Below are 19,487 nucleotides of genomic sequence, written 5' to 3'. Positions count from 1 at the left end.
ATTGTTAAATTGTTAGCAAATTGGGTTTTGCTAGCAGCCGCACAGGTTGCGGCCCTGCTGCTGTTGCTGCCCTTGCTGCTCCACCCACCTACTGGCACTTGCCACCGGTCACTCTCGCTGGCTCTAATAATGGGCACTGGCTACAAAATAGGCGTAAAATGAAACTTTTAAGTACTTTATGGCCAGCACTATAAAACTGCCAAAACAGCTACCATGTGGTGGCATCAACTTTTTGCCCGCCAGCAACTAAAACACCAACAGCAACACCAACAGCAGCACCAACATCAACAACAACATTGCGGAGAGCAGCTGAAATGTTTGCCAGGGTAGGCAACATGGCTGCTGAAAAACTTTCGCCAACACGCTATGAAACAACTTATGGTAGCATTCTAAATATCACACCGGCTGTAAAATGATTATAAAATATAATGTTGGCAGACAGACTCGAGTCCCAACAATGAAGACAGCCATTCGCTGAGGACGACGGGCTGAGCAGATGGCAGAGACAGCACTGGAAATGATGCTGTAATTCTTTCTAAAAATAACAGCTCTATTTACTGTGCAGAAATACGAATATATACATATATATATGTATATATATGTTAGTGCTAGATCAAGCTGAAATAATCAATGTAAAAAAAGAAAAACTAATTTCAAATAAAATCCTTTAAGATATTAATATGCATAAATAATTAAAAGCTGACTTTTCTAGATTGACTAAAAAATACCCTGAGCTCGGGCTTGAGCTTATTTGAGTACAATAATTCGCTAGATAGAATTTTTTAATTACTATTAATTTTAATATGTTTTTAAGCCTAGATTCCTACCATGAGCAACATATGCTCAGATAAGGAAGGATGGAAGGATCAATTTTAAATTATTATTAAAAGATCCATATTGAGATCCATAGCTCATAAGACCTCGGTGTGTTCTACTTATAGATAACAGAACAGATAGATAAACCAAAAGGTGGACGTCCACTTTGCTATTGGTTCTCTCTGACTATAGCCAGACATCCTCTCTTTTAATTAATTCAGGGTAAGAATAAAATGCAAATTAGTTCTATCAAAAAAATTAGTTTTTATATTAAAATATACTCAACTTTCTCTCCATTATTTTATACAATCTGATCTAGATTTTTCACTAATGAAACACTTTTAATTATAATAACTATTAACCGAAAGGGCTTTCCAAGAAAGTCAAATAGATATGGTAAAGTTTCATCATTCTTTGACAGCTGTGACCCTGGCATCTGCGTGGGAATGTCTGCGTGTGTGTGTGTGTGTGTGTGTGTGGGTGCGAACGTGTGCATGTTTGTGTGCGCTAAAGGAGCAAGAATGTGATGCCATTTCATGCACGTGCGTTTCGTTTATGTGCGCAATTTACACAGAAAACAATGCTGGGAGCTGTAAAATGCTTTGCATTTCTCTCCAAGCAGCACAAGATCAAAGGCAGCCACTGGCCGGCTGTCTGTCGGCCTATCTGTCTGCCTATTTGCTTGTCAGTGTCGCGTTACAGTAAAATGACAGCGCAATAACAGAAGAGTTGTGGGAAAAAAATGAATTGGAGATGTCGCTTGACACTCGTGTTGCACGAGGCGTATGCGTTGTTTGCGAGTGACTGGAGACGACTGGGCGATAGACGATAGTCAACAATCGACAGACGGATGACGCATCGACAGGGCAGCTGACAAGCTGCAAAAGCAATAAAATTCGTGGAAGGTCTCCTGCATTTTGCCAGTTTGTAAAAGTTACTTTGAAAAAAAAAAGAAAAAAAGAAAAATGAAAAGAAAAACCCAAAAATTTATTGAAATGTGTTCGAAAATGGCAATTTACGCACTGCTCGGGACAGGCCAAATATGCTCCGGGCAAAGCAGCCGCACGCCGTCCTTTTTTGGCTTCGTAAATATTTGAGGTTGTTGCCGCTGCTGCTGCCGTTACCAAAATGTGCCACGCCCACTCATGTGCTTGAACAGCCCTTCGGGCACGTTGATGCGCACACATATCTCTTACTGATTGTCGATTTGATTACGTCAGTGGTCAATGTCCCCTGGCAAGGAAGTTGAAAATCGCCTAACGTTTGTCACTCCGCTCCTGCTCCTGCTGCTGCTGCTGCTCCTACTGCTGCTTCAAGCTATGGATATGTGCCGTCCTTATCCAAATTATGCCAACTATTTGCTTATTACTTTTCTTCTTTTTTTCCTTTTTTTTTGTGGCTATGCATCCCCAAGTCGATAAATTGGCATGCGTTATTAGAAAAAGGTTTGCCAAATGCACAAATGCCCGCAAATGGCCAGAGCCTGATATGATGTGAGCAACGAGCACGAACTGGAATTTTCATAAAACAAACGGCCGGACTGTCTGTCACCCATTTAATATTGAAGCCGTTGAAGGCGTAGCCCCAATATTGCAGCACCACATTCAAATGGCAATTGAAAGCATATCACAATCAAGTGGACAACACCCAGACTGAGCTATGAGTTCTTTGAATTGCGTCCCAAGTGCCATTTGCGGGGTAGACATCCAGAGATTGCAGTCTGAAGCTTTTTGGACGGAAGCAAACACCACTTCTCGCATTAAACTATGAATGATCATGCTCATCGGAAAGAGAAGAAAAAAAAAAAAGAAATAGTATACCTAACAAATATTAGAATGTCTCAAAATGACTAGAGACTAAAGTTTTTTTCTAGAAAATTCTATGAAAATTTATCAACTTTGATGAACGAAAAAAATAATAGACACAACAAAATAATTTTAAAATATATACCATTTTCATAGTTGTATATAATAATTTTTAACAATAAATTATTTAAACCTAATGCATAATAAATTTCAAGAGTTTCTCCCTTGAAAATTAAAGTCCATCTGAATCGTCTAGAATCAGTTGCTAATGCCCTTTACGACGCTTAATGTGGATACCACCAAAAAGGGATATGTAAGGACTTAAACAGATTCATTAGACGTTGACCTTGTACTTTTATTTATTTATTTTTTTATGCTCGTCAGCAAAAATAAAACATTATCCTGACTAATCTTTGGGGCGGGTAAATTTTACAACCTTTTACCAAAAGAGAAAAGGAAATAAGAAAATAATAAAGCTCGTAAATGAAAAAAAAAAAAAAATATATATATATATATATATATATATATATATATATATATATAATGTAACTATAAACACCAAACTCTTTAATTAAATTACAAAATAGTGGCAAGCCAATCCGTCCCTTACATAATGTAGTAATGATAAATATAAAAGTATTTAGCATTTGGTTGTGGATGAATAGAATTTAACGCCTGATTAAATGTTTAGCTCAGAAAACAATTTAACAATTTAAGTTCATCATGAAATAAACTTACACTCAATAATCTCACTATGCAAACCATTAGTAATTAACTCGTAATTAAATCCTTTAAATTCTTATGTTTTTTAGCAAAGCACCTCATGAATATTTTGGTGTATTTAAATTAGTTGCAAAGCATATTCAATTCCTAAAATAAAAGTTAATTACTTTGCAGCACACCAATTTTGTTAGGCCCATTGTTGCTGCATAAAATTGCATCCCTTGTAGCTGCAATGGGCAAAAATAAATTCATTCTCCTGAACCAAATGAATTTATATTGAAAATGAATTTCAATTATTAGCCACGCAAATATCCGTGCACAAAAGTCACAACGGGCTTTTGTTTTTCTAATTAAGCGAGCTGCATCGAGTGACATATATCTAAGCCTTCGTACATTTAAATCCAGAAATGTATTCGTAATTTCAATGAATGCTGCACATTGGTGCCACAATCATTAAAACTAAGTATCGGAAGATAGGGTATTAAATTAAGCCAGGCTTGACCTGGAATGATCCCTCTATATGTGGAGGCCTTTATTAAGAAAGACAGTCATAAATAAGACTGAACTTAAGATTCGGTTATACTGGTTATCCTTTTCGAACTAATAAAAATATTATTGCCAAATGCTGATAATAATAATAAAACTTGAAGAATATTATACTCGAATCCAAGCAGCTTTGTTTGCGAATAATCGAAGATGCTCCTACTAAGAAAGAAGTCAGAGGAAAGGCTTAGTATTGGGAGCAAGCACGGATTATATTCCTAGTCTGCTATCTGGCTAGAGCTGACAATTTTTGATTTCAGTTGAGCAGGAAAATTTGCACATTTGTCCCCATGCAACGCAATGTGCGACAGTTGGCAGGGCTACGGCTAGTGAATGTTTCAGCTGGCCCAAATAAGCCCTGGTGGGGCTGACAGCTGAAAATTATGAATTGCTAGGTGCACCATGATGGGGCATGATGCACAGAGACCCACAGACACACACACACACACACACGCACACTGGCAAAGAGACGCACATCTACATTGAAATGGATGTTGCTGGCACTGTGCTTTGAGCTAATTAGGTAAGTGTCGCCTGCAGGTGGGCACTTTTTGCTACCTTTGCAGTCGGAACATGGCAATGCTAGCAATGGCAACGGCAGCAGCGTCAGCGTCAGCGTCAGTGGCAGTGGCTGTGGCAGCTGCAGCTGCAGCTTGAGTTTTGCTCTTGCTGTCAATGTAATTATAAACGAAATTATAAGCTGCGGCCGTTGACAAGAAGAGGTGGCGCAACATGGCTTGTGTCTGAGCCACACGCACACACACACATACACACACAGCGGCGGAGATTAAAGTGGAAATTGCAATTTGCCATGAAATATATGAATACAGGTCGGCCAACAACATGCCGTAGCTTGGCATTTGACAAGCGAAAACCACAAGCGAGCGAGCGAGCGAGGAAGCGAATGTCAGCCACTGTCAAATGGAGCTGAGCCTTGTTTCGGATAGACAATGAGCAGTTGGGCTTGGGCATGTCAGGGCCAGTTGCACCAACTGCTAATTTACACATTTTGATTGTGGCTTTCGCTTTAGCAACTGTTAATGTTTCACCTAACCAAATACACTGGGAATCACCTGAGCCAGGGCCAGAGCCAGAGCCACAGACTCTGACTCTGACTCTGACTCAGATGCAGACGCAGCTCCAGCCACAGCCACAGCCGCCGTCTCAACCTCAACCTCCGGCAGTTAGCAGCAGCTCCAGGTACGACTTTGGCTCAGCTATATCTCCTTTGCCTTGACTTGCTCGCCTGATAACATTATGCGGCATTTTTCTACAGCTTAATGCATAATTTGCGTCCTGGGAATAACGACGGCTCGACAGCCACAGCCACAGCCACAGCAGCAGCAGCAGGAGCAGCAGCAGCAGCAGGAGCAGCAGCAGGAGCAGCAGCATTAAGATGGCTGTCTCTCACCTCTCTCCCCACCCCTGATCCGGCGTCTTCACTGTTTTGCCACACTTAAGTGCTTGGGAGTACTTACCGACTGACTGCCATTAGATTACTTTACGTTGAGCCGCTTGGGCTGCTCAGCTTGCTTTTGGGCCCACTCCAGCTGGCCGCATTTGCAGACCCCGGACGGGCAATCAAGATGTTGATGGCAGCGCGTAGACAATGCGGCTGACTTCAATCGAACACTCGCGCAGAGGAAACGCGAATGACTAAAGGAACGTGCCACAACAAGAACAAAACGAGATTACAGAAAAAATATATATATACTAAGAGAAATATAATTTGTACAAGCTCCGGACGCGACTACATAATGTGCCAAGCGGCATTATGAATTCAATAAATGAAATGAAGCGCAAAGCTGCAAATATATTTTCAAAAACAATTCGACGAGCAACTATAATTGATTTTCTTCTGTAGAAACCGTCATAATTGATAATTGAATTTAAATGTTTTCACAGAATAAATTTATAAAGATGGAAGCTAAGAAAATGTATTGCATTTTAACACAAAAATTAAAAAATTATATAAATTTAACATTATATGAATATATAGACAATATATGAATATATTAGACATTATTGAAATTTACTTAAATTTTATTGACATCAGTATTAGAAAGTATTGCATTTTACTCAAATCATTATTTGAATATACACTCCAGAAAATCTTATTTGACTAACTTTCATTTTCCTCCGGCTATTCTTCGTAAATACTTGAATATAATCCCTCGGAGAGCATTAGCAAGTCGTGCAGGCGTCGCACAAAACTTTTTTGGCGTAGTCCTTATCAACAGCCTCGGCAAAGGCAATGGCAACAACAATCGATACAACTGCAAAGCAGTGACATAATTTTTATTTCCTTTTCTTTTTTGCTGCTGCCTTACTTCATTTTTTTTTTCTCCCCCTAGCTTAGAGCGGCTTACAGTGCGTATGAGCAATCGCTTACGCACTAGAGTTAAGGCATATTATAAATTTGTGTTCTGCTTGCGCTGATAAGAAAAGTTCTTGTTGGCTGTGGGCGAACGTGTGCTACTCAGCATTTGCTAATCAGCAAATTATTCTGCGAGCCTTGAGAGGGATTCGACTAAGACCACACACAGAGCGAGCGGGACAAATGTGCTGCGCATGGATTATTTTCAATAATTATGGCCTATTTTTCAAACCAAATGTGGAGCGAATGTTGAAATAATTACCGCACAATGGGGCATAAGTAAGTCCGGAGCAAATATGTTGCCTCGCTGGCGCCATCTATACGGACTGCCCGAAGATGTCCGATGTGCATATAAATGCGTGTGTGTGTGTGTGTGTGTGTGTGTGCAGGAAATAATGTGAACATGTGCAGAAGAAAGGAAAGTTGCTAATATTCGTCTGTAGCGAGAATCACAATGAGAAAAAGCTGTGTGCGGCCTTAAAGTAAACTGTAGCTGAGATAAGAGTACGAAACTCAATTACGAATTCATTTCGGATGTCAACTTTTAGCATACAGAGACTAACGGAGCGTGGCGAGCGGATGGCAAGTGGAGATGCCACTGAGCCGGGGACTAATTTGAGCATGTAAACATATTTTAACAAAGTTGTCAACAACGTGTGACAAAAAGACGATGGCTGGGTCAAGACAGAGATATATGAGTATGCGCTCTTCCTATAGAAATGCCATAAACAATTTCATTTGGCATGCAAATTTATTTATGAAAATAACAAACGAAAAACAAAGCAAATGTCAAGCAGCCAAACGACGAGACACACTGAGCAGGAGCAGAAGCAGGAGCAGGAGCAGGAGCAGGAGTAGGAGGAGTAGAAGGAAGCAGAAGCCGGCAAAAAGCAGATAGATAGAAAAAATCAGAGAGCGAACGCACATGCTCGATTGAAAATGAGCTGCTTAGCTCAGCAATGCTTCGGCAGAGGGCAACAAGCAAAGGAAGCAACGAGCCCCGTTTGAATAAGACAAAGAAATTCAAGCGTAACGCAAAAGTAACTTAAGCAGCAATGGGCCAAATAAAGTGTGGATGTGACAACGATAGGGATAGCAACAACAACAGCAACAACAGCAACAACAGCAATAACAGCAACAGCAACAGCAACACGGCATGGGGACTCTGACAACAAAGTGAAAGTTACGGCATACAGTGAAGGAAGAAAATACAAATACAAATACAAATACACATACAAACAGGCACACACACACGCGCACTTGGTAAAAAAAAAAATTCAAGAGAAATTTGTATTTCTCTTTTGCTCCGACTTTGTTTTTGGCGCAGACCTCGAATATCTTCATGCCTCATGATGGCAACACAAAACAATATGTGTATCGTCAATATTTTGATAAGTGTAAGCAAAAATAAACAAGACGTGAAGACGTGAAGACGTGTAGAGGCAGAGCACTGCACGGCCAACTAAAACTCGAGCCCAAATACTACTGGAAAAGGCAGAGCGAGATAAGTGGGATGGGGATTGGGAATGGGAATGGGAATGGGAGTCGTGCTCCTTCCCTAGCTGGAGATTACGTTAGTTCCGGGGGGACAGCACGGGGAGAGGACACTGAAACACTGTCCGTTCGATTGTGCTCGTCTTTTTTTTTCCTGCTAGAGGCCAGCGTATATGTGTGGGCATAAGGTGTATGGGTTTTTGAGTGGGCTACTTTGGTTTTATAACACGCTTGCAGGCACTAATGGGACAGGAGGGGGGATAAATGGGGCAAACCAGCCAACGGATGAGGCATGGAAGGAAAGGCAAAAAAAAAAAAAAAAAAAACAGAAAGCGAAAGTGGAAAAGTGAAACATAAAGCAAAGTCAAACAACAAATCAAAGTGTCAAGAGGAATGGCAGCTACAAAGATAAGCAAAAACGGAAACTAAAACAAAACAAAACGGGAGGAAAAAAATGCAGACTTCCCGAGGAAAGTGAAACGAGAAACGAGAAAAGAGAGATAGTAGACCCAATAATAATTACGACACAAAACAAACTCAGATAATTCAACAAGAGGGAAGATAGGCTCTAAACAATATTGAATCTTGCCTTATTTAAAGCTAATAAGCCAAAGCCTAAGCCAGGTCAAGCTAGCTTCCAGTGCGTCATATGGGCTTTATTTTGTTTTCTTAAAAAATAAGAAAATAAAAATTAAACAAATGAAAATACGATTCTGTTAAGATATAGGATGATTCTGGTAATATATTGCATACATATCATTTATACAAATATTTAAAAATTTATCTGTATATTTTTTTATTTATTTATTAATTTTTTTTTTTTTTTTGTTGAAAACTTAAACAAACTTTACATATAAAAATGATTTTTTACTGGTAAAAATTATAAATATGATATGGACTCTAATATATATAATATATACTATACTAATGGAATACAGATCAAATTTACATAATATAATTGAAGAAACAGTGAATATTTAATATATAAAGATATCTTAATGGGATGCTATATTATTTCCATTCTATAGATAATATTGTCATAACAGTTAAAAATTCAAGCTGAATTCTAGTGCTTTTACTCAGTATGTCAATTAAAAATACAGCTTTACATCATTCGTTATTTAAAGAGCATCAGCTTTTCTCTGAATTTAAGGAATCGGTGCTTCAGTCAAGCTAATTAAAATATTATTCAGTATATTAAGTATGTAAAAAATTTGTTATGTTTTAGATTAAGTCGAGTAGAAAAATCAGTAGACCGAATGCCTCGGTCCTTACAATCCAATCCAAGGTATAATATGTAGAAGAATAAGAGGATAGCTCTGTGCAGCAGATGCCCTGTAAATAATATCGACTATTATATGTTATTCATTATAAATATTCGAACATAAAAACCAAGCATACGCTTGACTCCATCTCTCTCTCACTCTTCCACTCTCTCTCTCTCTTCCTCTCTCTCTCTCTCTCTCATTCTCTCTGTCTCCCTCTATTGAAGAGAGGCTTTCATCCCACACACTCGAGCATTTTAATATTAGATTGCCTTTTTGCGCATTTGTAATGTATGCAGGGTATGAAATCAATTTATATGCGTCGCTGGCGAGCTGCTTTCCTTTTGTCTTTGTCCTTTGCGTCAGTGAGGGTCAGCAATATAATTAAGCATTCTATGTCTATGAAAGTATTTCAATTTTCGGAACAAAGTTGCTCCGCGGCAGGAGGTCAAAGGGCAGCCCAAAAGCAGTTGGCTGCTGCCAGCCAAATGGCCTTGACCATAATCAAAGCTAATTTATTTAAGTCGCCAACTACATGACACAATATTTGTTTAGGCACAAGGAGACGAATGGGCCAAATTATTGCTTGTTCAGCCAAATTTCTCTCTCTATATATACATTCATATACACATATATATTTATGTATATGTATATATTAAACATTTTGCTGTGTTTGCTCGTGCTGGGGTGAATTCATTTGCCGAATGACTTAATGCAAAACGTTTCAATATCTTAAATTACAGCAGCACAGAGTGCGAGTGCAGTAACAACAACAACAACAACAACAACAACAGCAGCAGTCGAAGGAGAATCATGCAATCAAAAATACATTGCTTTCAAATTAGTCGAAGAAATTCAACCCTCCGCAGAACAGGAGCAAAACATTTACACATCATTAGATCTTCAGCTTACAGACGCATGTAAATTCTCGAGAAATGTGAGGACCAACAACGCATATTCCAAGTGCGGTGGGGACTGGGGAGGGGAGTGCAGTCGAATAAAAATATAAATAAAATGGGGCGTGCTCTTGTCAAGTGTTTGCTGTGGCCTCTCATCTGAGCGACGCTCAACAACAGTGAATATCCTGGCACGGCGACTACGCTTACCTGCTGACAATAAATAAACATCATAATTAATATTTAAAGCAGACAAATATTTTGTTAATATACGCAAATAAGATAAAATAAAAAAAAAAATGTACTCAGAGTATATTTAGGTATTCATTAATTGTTTAAAAAATTAAATACTACTTAATTTAGTTATAAATATTCAAATATATGTACAAAAAATTTAGTTCGTATTATTCTTTATTTATGATTATTTTAATTTAATATTTATTTATTAAGCTAAGATACAATTTCAGAAAGTGCTATATATTATTAATTTTTATTTTTATTATTATTTTTTTATTATTATTTATTTATTAAAGCCATACGGGTATTTTATAATTTCAAATATAATAATCAATAATCTTAAGTTATTCATAGTAGAAAGTTTGAGGCTCTAGAATCTGTCAATCACTAAAATATGTTATGCTAGAGCATTCTGAATTCGGTTTGATCAAATTCATATTTGTTGTCTTCCTTTATTAGAAATGAAATGCGAAGTAAAGAGAATTGCGAAACGAGAGCCGGCATGTGCGCAATATTTGCATAAAACGATGACGAGGACAATGGAGAAGGCGATGGCAATCGCAATGGCAACGGCAACGGCAACGGCAACGGCAACGATGAAGGCAATGGCGGGGGCGATGCGGATGACAACGTCTCGATGTCTCACTCGATTTCCAAGTGAATGCACAAGGGGTCCAGAGCAAAGGATTTGTGGCTGAGGCGCTTAACCGAAGGCGAGGGTAAACAAACGAGTGAAAACATTTGAAACTTGTTGATGGCGCTGACCAAAGCGTTCAGATTTGGCATTAGCCGGAATCGCTGAAGCTGCCACGGAGCTGCCCCTCCTGCTGATCCGCCTGCTGCTGCCAGTGCCCAAATCGATATCTATTTTAATGCATTTTTTGCATTGATAAACTATAAGCAGCTGAACCAAACAGCAGTCAGCTCGTTGAGTGCTTCTGAAAACACAACCTGACACCCACACACACGCACACACGCACATAAACACACAATGTACACTTAAAAATGACCGTCGCTATGCGGTTGTATCTGATGGATGTGACCCCAATGAAGCATACGCAAACAATTTCAATGCACTTCAATCGCCAATTGGCAATCGGACAATCGGACCACCGGACAATCGGGCAGTCGGGCAATTGCGCGAAATCGTATCAGCAAACGCACCATAAAAATAGTTTGGCAAATCGAAAAACTTCATGCGTGTCCTGGTCATACCACAAATTGTGTAGCATAAATTGCGGCGCAACCGCTAGGAGTGACCTCCCACCCCACCCCACTCACACACACATACACATACACACGGTCGCACTTAGGGTGAATTTGAAAAGCGATTGTCGTTGCAGTTGATTATTTCAATCTGAATTCATGAGCCGTAAATTGAAGTTTGCCACCAGTCAGAATTCACATATGAATACTTTTAGCATATCATCTGCAGTATATCATCAAAATATACCAATGAAGAAAATAGAGTCGTTGTCAGGCTGAAATGTGATTTATATATAAAATAATGCAAAAAATATAGAATAATTTTCATAATATTTATATTAATTTATAAAAATCAAGAAAATAAATACAACTATGTAATCTACATAAACTAACATTATTATTAAAACATAGATTTTTTACTATAATTGCAGCTGTATCTTTAGCTGAAATATTGGGGAAATATGTTATGGACAAAGGGCTGAGGTATAAAAATCAATTAAAATTTATTTTTACCATTTAGCGGAATACGAATTGAAGGACTGAATATTATTTGATTTCTATGTTATATGATAGTTAAAGTCGTCTATGCTGTCCGATGAGTTACATATGGAAATGTCTTGACCAAAAATATTAAAATAAAATATAATCAATTTCCGTAAGTTGATATAGTATTCATGATCAAACGAATACTGAATAAATCGTGTCTATTCTCCCTCATATTGACCATCTAGCTCTCTGTTCTCTGCACACTACCCACCGATTGCGATAGTCCGTATGGAATGCGTTTCATAATAATGCTATAGAGTGCACACCCTCTTTTATAATCAAGTAGGGGAGAATGTTTTGTCATCGTTGTCAGTGACAATGATTGAATGGCAGTCGCTACCCGATTTGTTAGCTGATTTCTGATGAAGACATTTGCCACCACATTTTATAAGGATGTCAGTCGGACAGCAGGGGTAGAAATCACATGAAATTGAAACTGTTCTCCAAGAGCGTGGGTAGTAAATGTGTGTGTGTGTGAATTTGTGTGTGAATAGGACTGGTCAGGGTAGGGACATGACAAACATAAACGACATGAATGAGCGTGCGGAAGCCAAATGGTTAGTTAATGAGGCGAACACATTTAAGCATACCCACCATCGACTTGTTCAACGGAGAAAAGCGAATTACTTGAACTTTGATAATGCATAATTCAGATGCTGAACTACAACAGTCACAAATAGAAGCACAACAAATCAAATGAATATAATTTGGCTAAACTTATCTGCACTTAAATGCATCTTATAGTCCTGTAACTTTGTATGCTCATAAATTCCATAAGCTGCTTAGAGTTCTTCAATGTCAATGCTCTAAACCAGGCCATCAAGTAAACCCTTAATCATCCATATAATTATGGCACAGTTCTCTGCTTCCATTCATTCGAACGGTTTACGGCTTAGCATTTATAATGAATAGAATTTATGAACTGGCCAGTTAGCTAACTTTTCATCAGCTCTTCTCCATCTCCATCCCCCTCCCGCTCAATCATCATTCCTCATCCCAACAAAATATCTAGTTTTGGCCTCAACTATTTTACGCTACATACAAAGCTAAACCAAAATGCACATAAATCAAATGCAAAACTTTTGTTTTCAGTACGAAAATTTCAGTTTTTATCGCCAGCCAAGCAGACACTACACACACACACGTATACACAATACGTATGAATATGTACGTACACTGTCACATGCAAGCATAGATCTTGTATATGTATGTATATAATCATACACACATGCATGCCTCTGGATATGTGTGTGTGTGTGTGTGTGTTAGTGTGCAAAACTGTTAGTTGATGTTGCTTTCTAAGCATTTTGGCAAGCAAACAAAACAAACGTAAATCAACAACAACAGAAGCAGCAGGCAGCAGCAGCAGCGAACGTCGAGCCGCAGCAGCTCATCATAAAACTAATTTTGCTCAACACCCCAGGACAAAAACCCCCCACTCCCCAAAAAAAAAGAACGAAATACCGTAACTCTACCTAAAACTCAGCCTTCGGGTTGAGAGGATTCCGCACTTGACCGAAACAGAAAACAATGCCAAATGCGCATTTCGTTGCCCTTTTTCAACGAGCAAGCAGAGACTCCGGCTCGCTTCGCTTCACATACAGCGCCCAAACGACAAAGAGAGACAGAGCGACAGCGAGAGAGGAAATGAGATGGCAAGAGAGAAAGCCCAAATTAAGTACAACAAATGAGTTCGTAGGCGGGCAACGAGACGCCAGCAATACAAACAAAGCGGTAAAATAAATTTCTGTAATTGATGTGGCCAATTTGTCACTTGGCCATGGCCACATCTCAGTCACTTTTACAGGTGGCCCTGTCCCCGTTGAGTGATATATCAGGGACAAGTCATCTATGCCTGCGCCTCCAAGCAGTCAGCAAGAATTTGTTATGCCCGTTGAAGTTTTGATTTAAAGCCGCAGCGCGACCTGAAAGAAAAATAAATAAAAATATATACATATATACCATACATAATATACCATATAAAGTACATGTTAAAGTTAATAATTTGTAAGGCAACAAGTCTCAGGTCAAACACACTTACTATGCAAATATCCTTTCTACAATACCAAATTGGAAGAACAACAACTTTCTCTTAAGTTTTAGAAAATAGTATTAACTTTAAAATGCTCATATAAATAATATAATATAATAAATATTTACATCAATTCAGGAGTACTACGAAACAGTATATTAAAATTTAATTTGAAAAAAGTTTATTCTACCAAATTTATATTTTTAAAATACTTCATTCAATTTTCTATTTAAAATTTTTCTGTTGTTGAAATTTCTACTCAAAAATCTTTCTCTAATGCTAATTTATCTCTTTCGAAACATTCACCATTATAAAATTTCTATTTGCCAATATTTCATTTGATGAAATTCCTATTTCAAATATTTTCGTTTAAGGAAATATAATATTATTCACAGCACAAAAAAAAAAAAATAAATAAATAAAATAAATTCGAATAATGTAAAACCAACAACCAAAAATATTTATTTTTATTATATTTAAATTACCAAAAATACTAATGTTTATCTAAATTCCCGATGAAAAATCGTTCATATTAAATTTGTATTTTTATTTTATATTATTTATTTATTATTATTTATTAATTTTTTTTTTTCATATTTAATTCATCAAAATTTATCTAAGTCCATTAATTTGGTACTTAAATAAATACAAATTTATAAATTCGATATTTATTTAAATGCGCTTTCCTAGTTTTCAAAGCGCATATGCCCTATTTAATATTTACTAATAAAGAAAAGATTAACCCTTTAATACGTGATATTTCTATTATGTAAGAATATATGACTTTAATATGAAATAAAGTAAATGGATATACAAAAAGCGACTATTTAATACTTTCCAATTGAAATTTTTTTTTAATGTGAAATGGTGCCCACCGAAAGTCAATCCTGGGTATTGGAGGGTTAAATTCATTAAATATTTGTGACAATGTTGATGCCAAAGTGCTCATATGACCTTTTGAGGGGTATGCAGCAAGGAATGAAAGCTAACAATGCCCGATATGAAAATGTCAGAGCAAAAAATTCGTGGAAAGTATTCGGGCAGGCGTAAACGTAGAGAGAGTGCGTACGCTACTTTCGAAGTGAAATGCAAGTCAATGGGAAGAAAATGGAAAGAAAGGAAACGAAAAGAAAGGCACGGATCCGGGTGCTCGCTACGGCTTGGCTGTTGACTGTAATTAATTCCCTTTTGGGTTTCGCAAACATTTTACGCACTGTTTGATTGTCTTTTATGTTTGGCAGAAGCCACTGGCACTGGCAAAGATCGCCGCTGACAACTTAAAGCCAAAGTCGCGGAAAGGCAACTCAATCAGCAGAAACTTGGTGAAAAGCCTGCCGCAGCTAAGCTCCTCATGAACAGCAACGCCCAAAAAACTTTGCCCGAAAGTTATCAGCCACGACAAATTATTAAAAGACATTACCCCAAAAAGAAGTCCATGGCAAACAAAGCATAAATAAACTAATTTAAGTTTCTCCATGCTCTAAACATTGCATTGCCAGCCTCCCGTCCTGAGCCACAGCTAACTGACCAAGACCGCAGCGATGCAGTCGTCTGGCAAAGCCAGAGAAAAGCAAATAATTCCATGAATACTCTAAGAGCCAAGCCTATATTTAGTAGACTTGTTGCCAAAATCGTGTAATACCCTGTAATTAATGGGAATTAAATTAAATAGTAATAGTTATATGCCCTAATAGTTATATGCCCTAACCTAACCTAAGAGTTAAGCCTATGCTTAGTAATTTTGTTTGTAAAACTGTGTAATACCCTGTAATTAGTGGGAAATCGGTTAAATTGCAATTTCCAAATGCAATTTAATTTGGAAATAGATAGATTATTTACCTTTCGACACCCTAGGAGCCAAGCCTGTTTTATATACTTGTTGCATAAACTTTATTTAAATGAATACCCTGTAATTAATAGGAAAACAGCTAAATTGCAATTCAAAGTAGTTATATTATACATTAAAATAAATACAGTAGAATCGGGTCATAATGACTCCGCTTATAGCGTCCGTACGGTTATTGACGAAAATTATGGTCCCCAGACAAATTTATATGAGCAAACTTATATGGCTAAAACGTCTTCCGGCAATAGCGACAGTCTGTTAAGCGTCATTATAACCGGATTATACTGTATTTAAAAAAATATTTAATCATTTTTATTGAAAAATATTTAGAAAATACTTTTATTAAGCTAGTTTAAGTTTGAGATCAACTTAAAATTCTAAATAAATAATTTAGTCAAATATATATGACTTTTAATTAGGCTAAAGCATTCATAAGAGTCTTGAGTAGTACTCTATGAAAATACTCTTCAAAATGTTGTTCTTTCTTAGGACGGTTCCCACTTATCCAGACTTTGCCTCATAAGTGATTATTGCTGTTTTATCTGCTATTAACATGCCGAAGTAAGCATAAAAAAAGACTATCTATTCGACGTTCGTGTCTTGGTCATAACTTTTGAGAACAGTCCATGGCAGTATATCTGAGTATAACGTGCTCATCTCCTTCTTTATTCTTTTTTTTTTTTTTTTTTTTTTTTTTGGGTGTAGGCTTAAGCCAAGGCAAGGCATTAGCTTACAAGTCAGGACCCAGTTCAAAGCTGAACATTCCCTCTCAGACAGGACTCGGGCACTCCGGCTGTTACCTTCCTGTCGAGAATTTGCATATTTGCGGTTTTGTTGCCGCTGCGTGACCATCGCATGTGGAAGCCCAAATACTTTTCTATGTTTTTATGCTTTCTCTGCTTTACTTCTTTTTATTTTTGTTATTTTTTGGTTGCTTTTTCTTTTGGTAGTGTGAAACTTAACGCCCGTTTTTTGTCGCATTTTTGCCTCGGCTTCATTTTTCTTTTTTTTTTTTTTTTTTTTTGGGGACTATAATAGACTCAGCATAGAAAATGAGACCAGTAATTTGATGGCACCGCATTGTAACCGAAAATAGCCAGCCTGCGGTCCAGGCGGTTGCTTTCTAGCCAGCAAACATACACACACACACATACACAAAGAGTGCTGTCCATGTGTGGGCTGTTGGGATTTCAGTAAAAATGCTGAAATATTGCCAGCATTCGTCTGTGTGCCTCTGCGATGCATAATTTAGGCAACAAAATAAATATACTCTTCTCGAGCTAAATGTTCAATTTATGAAATAAACACCCACACCATTTGGGGGAAGTGTTATATTTGTAGACAAACATGGCATGTTTAATTGAATTTTTCAAGTCAAATGTCCAGCTGAGAATCATAAAACAGTATTGCTTTGCCTCGTAATTTCTCGATATGTGATTGAAGCAGTCTGGCAAAGAGCTAGAATATTAGAAATTGCAACTTTATTGCTCAATTTCATTGCAATTCAGTTTAGAACTTTATTCACCTCTATTGAGATTCATTTTGCGCTGTATTTACATTTCACTTCCCTTAGGCATTTGCCGAAACCAAAGTTTGCAGGCAACTTAGCTATTCGAGGCGCCACGCCCCAGCTTGTTCGCGTCTGCCTGCCCCCTTCCCATGAGAACGCGCTGCAATCGTGTGCAAAGTTCGCGCCCAATCAACCTTGTCTTGAGCCCACTTAACACGCTCGCACTCGGACTTTAGCATCGCTTAGATTTATTTGACATACGACGACCCGTCCGCTCGCTTTGTCGCCCTCTCGCTCTCGCTCTCTCGCCAACGCTTTCAACAATTGGCTTTGCGGCTACTTTGGGCTGCCACGGAGTCCGTGTAAAGTGCGCCATGTACACATGTGTCAACAAGCTGCCTGGCTCGGTGCGCGCCCCGCCAGTGCTCCACATGCCATTTACCCATTTCAAATGTCCACCATGTCGTATACGCAACGCAGCTTGAGCTCGTTTTGTATTTAAGCCTAAATTATTAACCGAATGGCAGCGGCAGGCGCACAAACATTATTGCTTTGCCATGAGCGCACACAGCGAGCACTTGAAACTAATACATGGGCGTATAGCACACACAACCACACCCGCAAACACACATACACACATAGCGTGTGCATGGCTATACAAACAAATGGGTAGCAGCAGCAATTTCATGAGTCATTTAACCGAGTTCTGTGAGTAGCAGGAAAAAAAATAAAAGATCGATGAATTTTGCGGGTGTGTCTGTGGGTGTGTGTGTGTGTGTGTGTGTGTGTGTGTGTGTGTGTGATTGTCGCATAGCACATGATTATGTTTATGAAATTCCAACAGGATACACACGCACACATAAATAGCTGTATCTCTGTGTGTGTGTGTGTGTGTGTGCTATTGGACATGTTGTTGAAGTGCGCACAAAAACATAAACACAAAATCGCAAAAAGAAAATAAAAACTTGCAACGTCTGCTAAGTCGGACAGCATTTGTGTGCGCCTTCCACAACATGAAATTGAACCAAATTGTGTATGTGTGTAGGCACTCACACTCACACACACACACACACAGTAAAATTGAAGCAGCAGTTAAAAGAAGTCGGAGCGAAACGGAAACCTGCCAACATCACATCCGTTGTCCGCCTTTAATCTGGCCCCGCCAGTCCCCCTATTTACGCCGGCGTTTGGGTCTGACCCAAAAGTGCGGAAATTAAAACATATGTATTTATAGCCGGGCCAGCACAGGCACAACGTGTTGTAACTAACTGCAGCAGCGAACAACAACCAGCAGCCATAGCCATAGCCACAGCCATAGCCAAGCTGCCCCAAGCTTCAAACTGACCCCCATTTACCCAAACAACCTCCATACAATAACAACAGATATGCATCTATGTCGAGCATACACATACTAGCCGTTCTCCCTCTCTCACCCTCTCTCTCTCTCTCTCTCTCTCTCTCGCTCTCTGTCTCCCACTCTGTTGGTGCTGAAAATCTGTAATAGAAGCATTTTTATATGGTGCTTCTTCTGTTTGATTCGCTTTGCGTTCAACTTTTATCTCTGCATTTAAAACTTTTGTATGCCGAAAAACGCTTGCACTTCGGACTTTGGACTTTGGACTGCAGTCACACTGGCCGGTGGCCGAATGAAGCCCCAAGTGTTGGTCAAGTATCGTTCGTGTTCAAGTCTATGGTTAGCTGTTGGCCAGTGAAGCAGCTCTTGCGCTTCTTGCCGTAATCCGCTTTGCCACGCCCCACTCAGCTCAGCCCGGCCTGAGCCATAGCTGCACCCACAGACGCAGCTGGCCAACGGCTCGGCGGGACAGCAGCAGCTGCTGCTATCCTGAGTTAAGTGCTTGTAAAATTACTGTTTGTGGATTTTCAAATGGAAATTAATTTGCACTAGCAGATAGTCGGATAGAGATACAACAACAGCAGCGATACACATATACATATACATGAATGTGTGCATATACATATGTATATATGTTAAGCCACTAGAACCAATGGAAGTATAGCGGTTACTGCGGCTAACCGGTCTGAGTGACTCTCTAAATGCTCTATGATTCGATGTGCCAAGACATTGGCATACTCCAGATTATATTTTACTCGAATTATATGTTAGCCTGGGTTGTACTTAATATACCTTTATTTATAGCTATTCCTGAATATTTTCGATTATTATTCAGTT

This window comes from Drosophila arizonae, chromosome 2, assembly GCF_054131065.1.
Source record: "Drosophila arizonae isolate 15081-1271.41 chromosome 2, UAZ_ARI_1.0, whole genome shotgun sequence".
Classification (NCBI taxonomy): domain Eukaryota; kingdom Metazoa; phylum Arthropoda; class Insecta; order Diptera; family Drosophilidae; genus Drosophila; species Drosophila arizonae.
Note: the sequence above shows the minus strand (reverse complement) of the source record.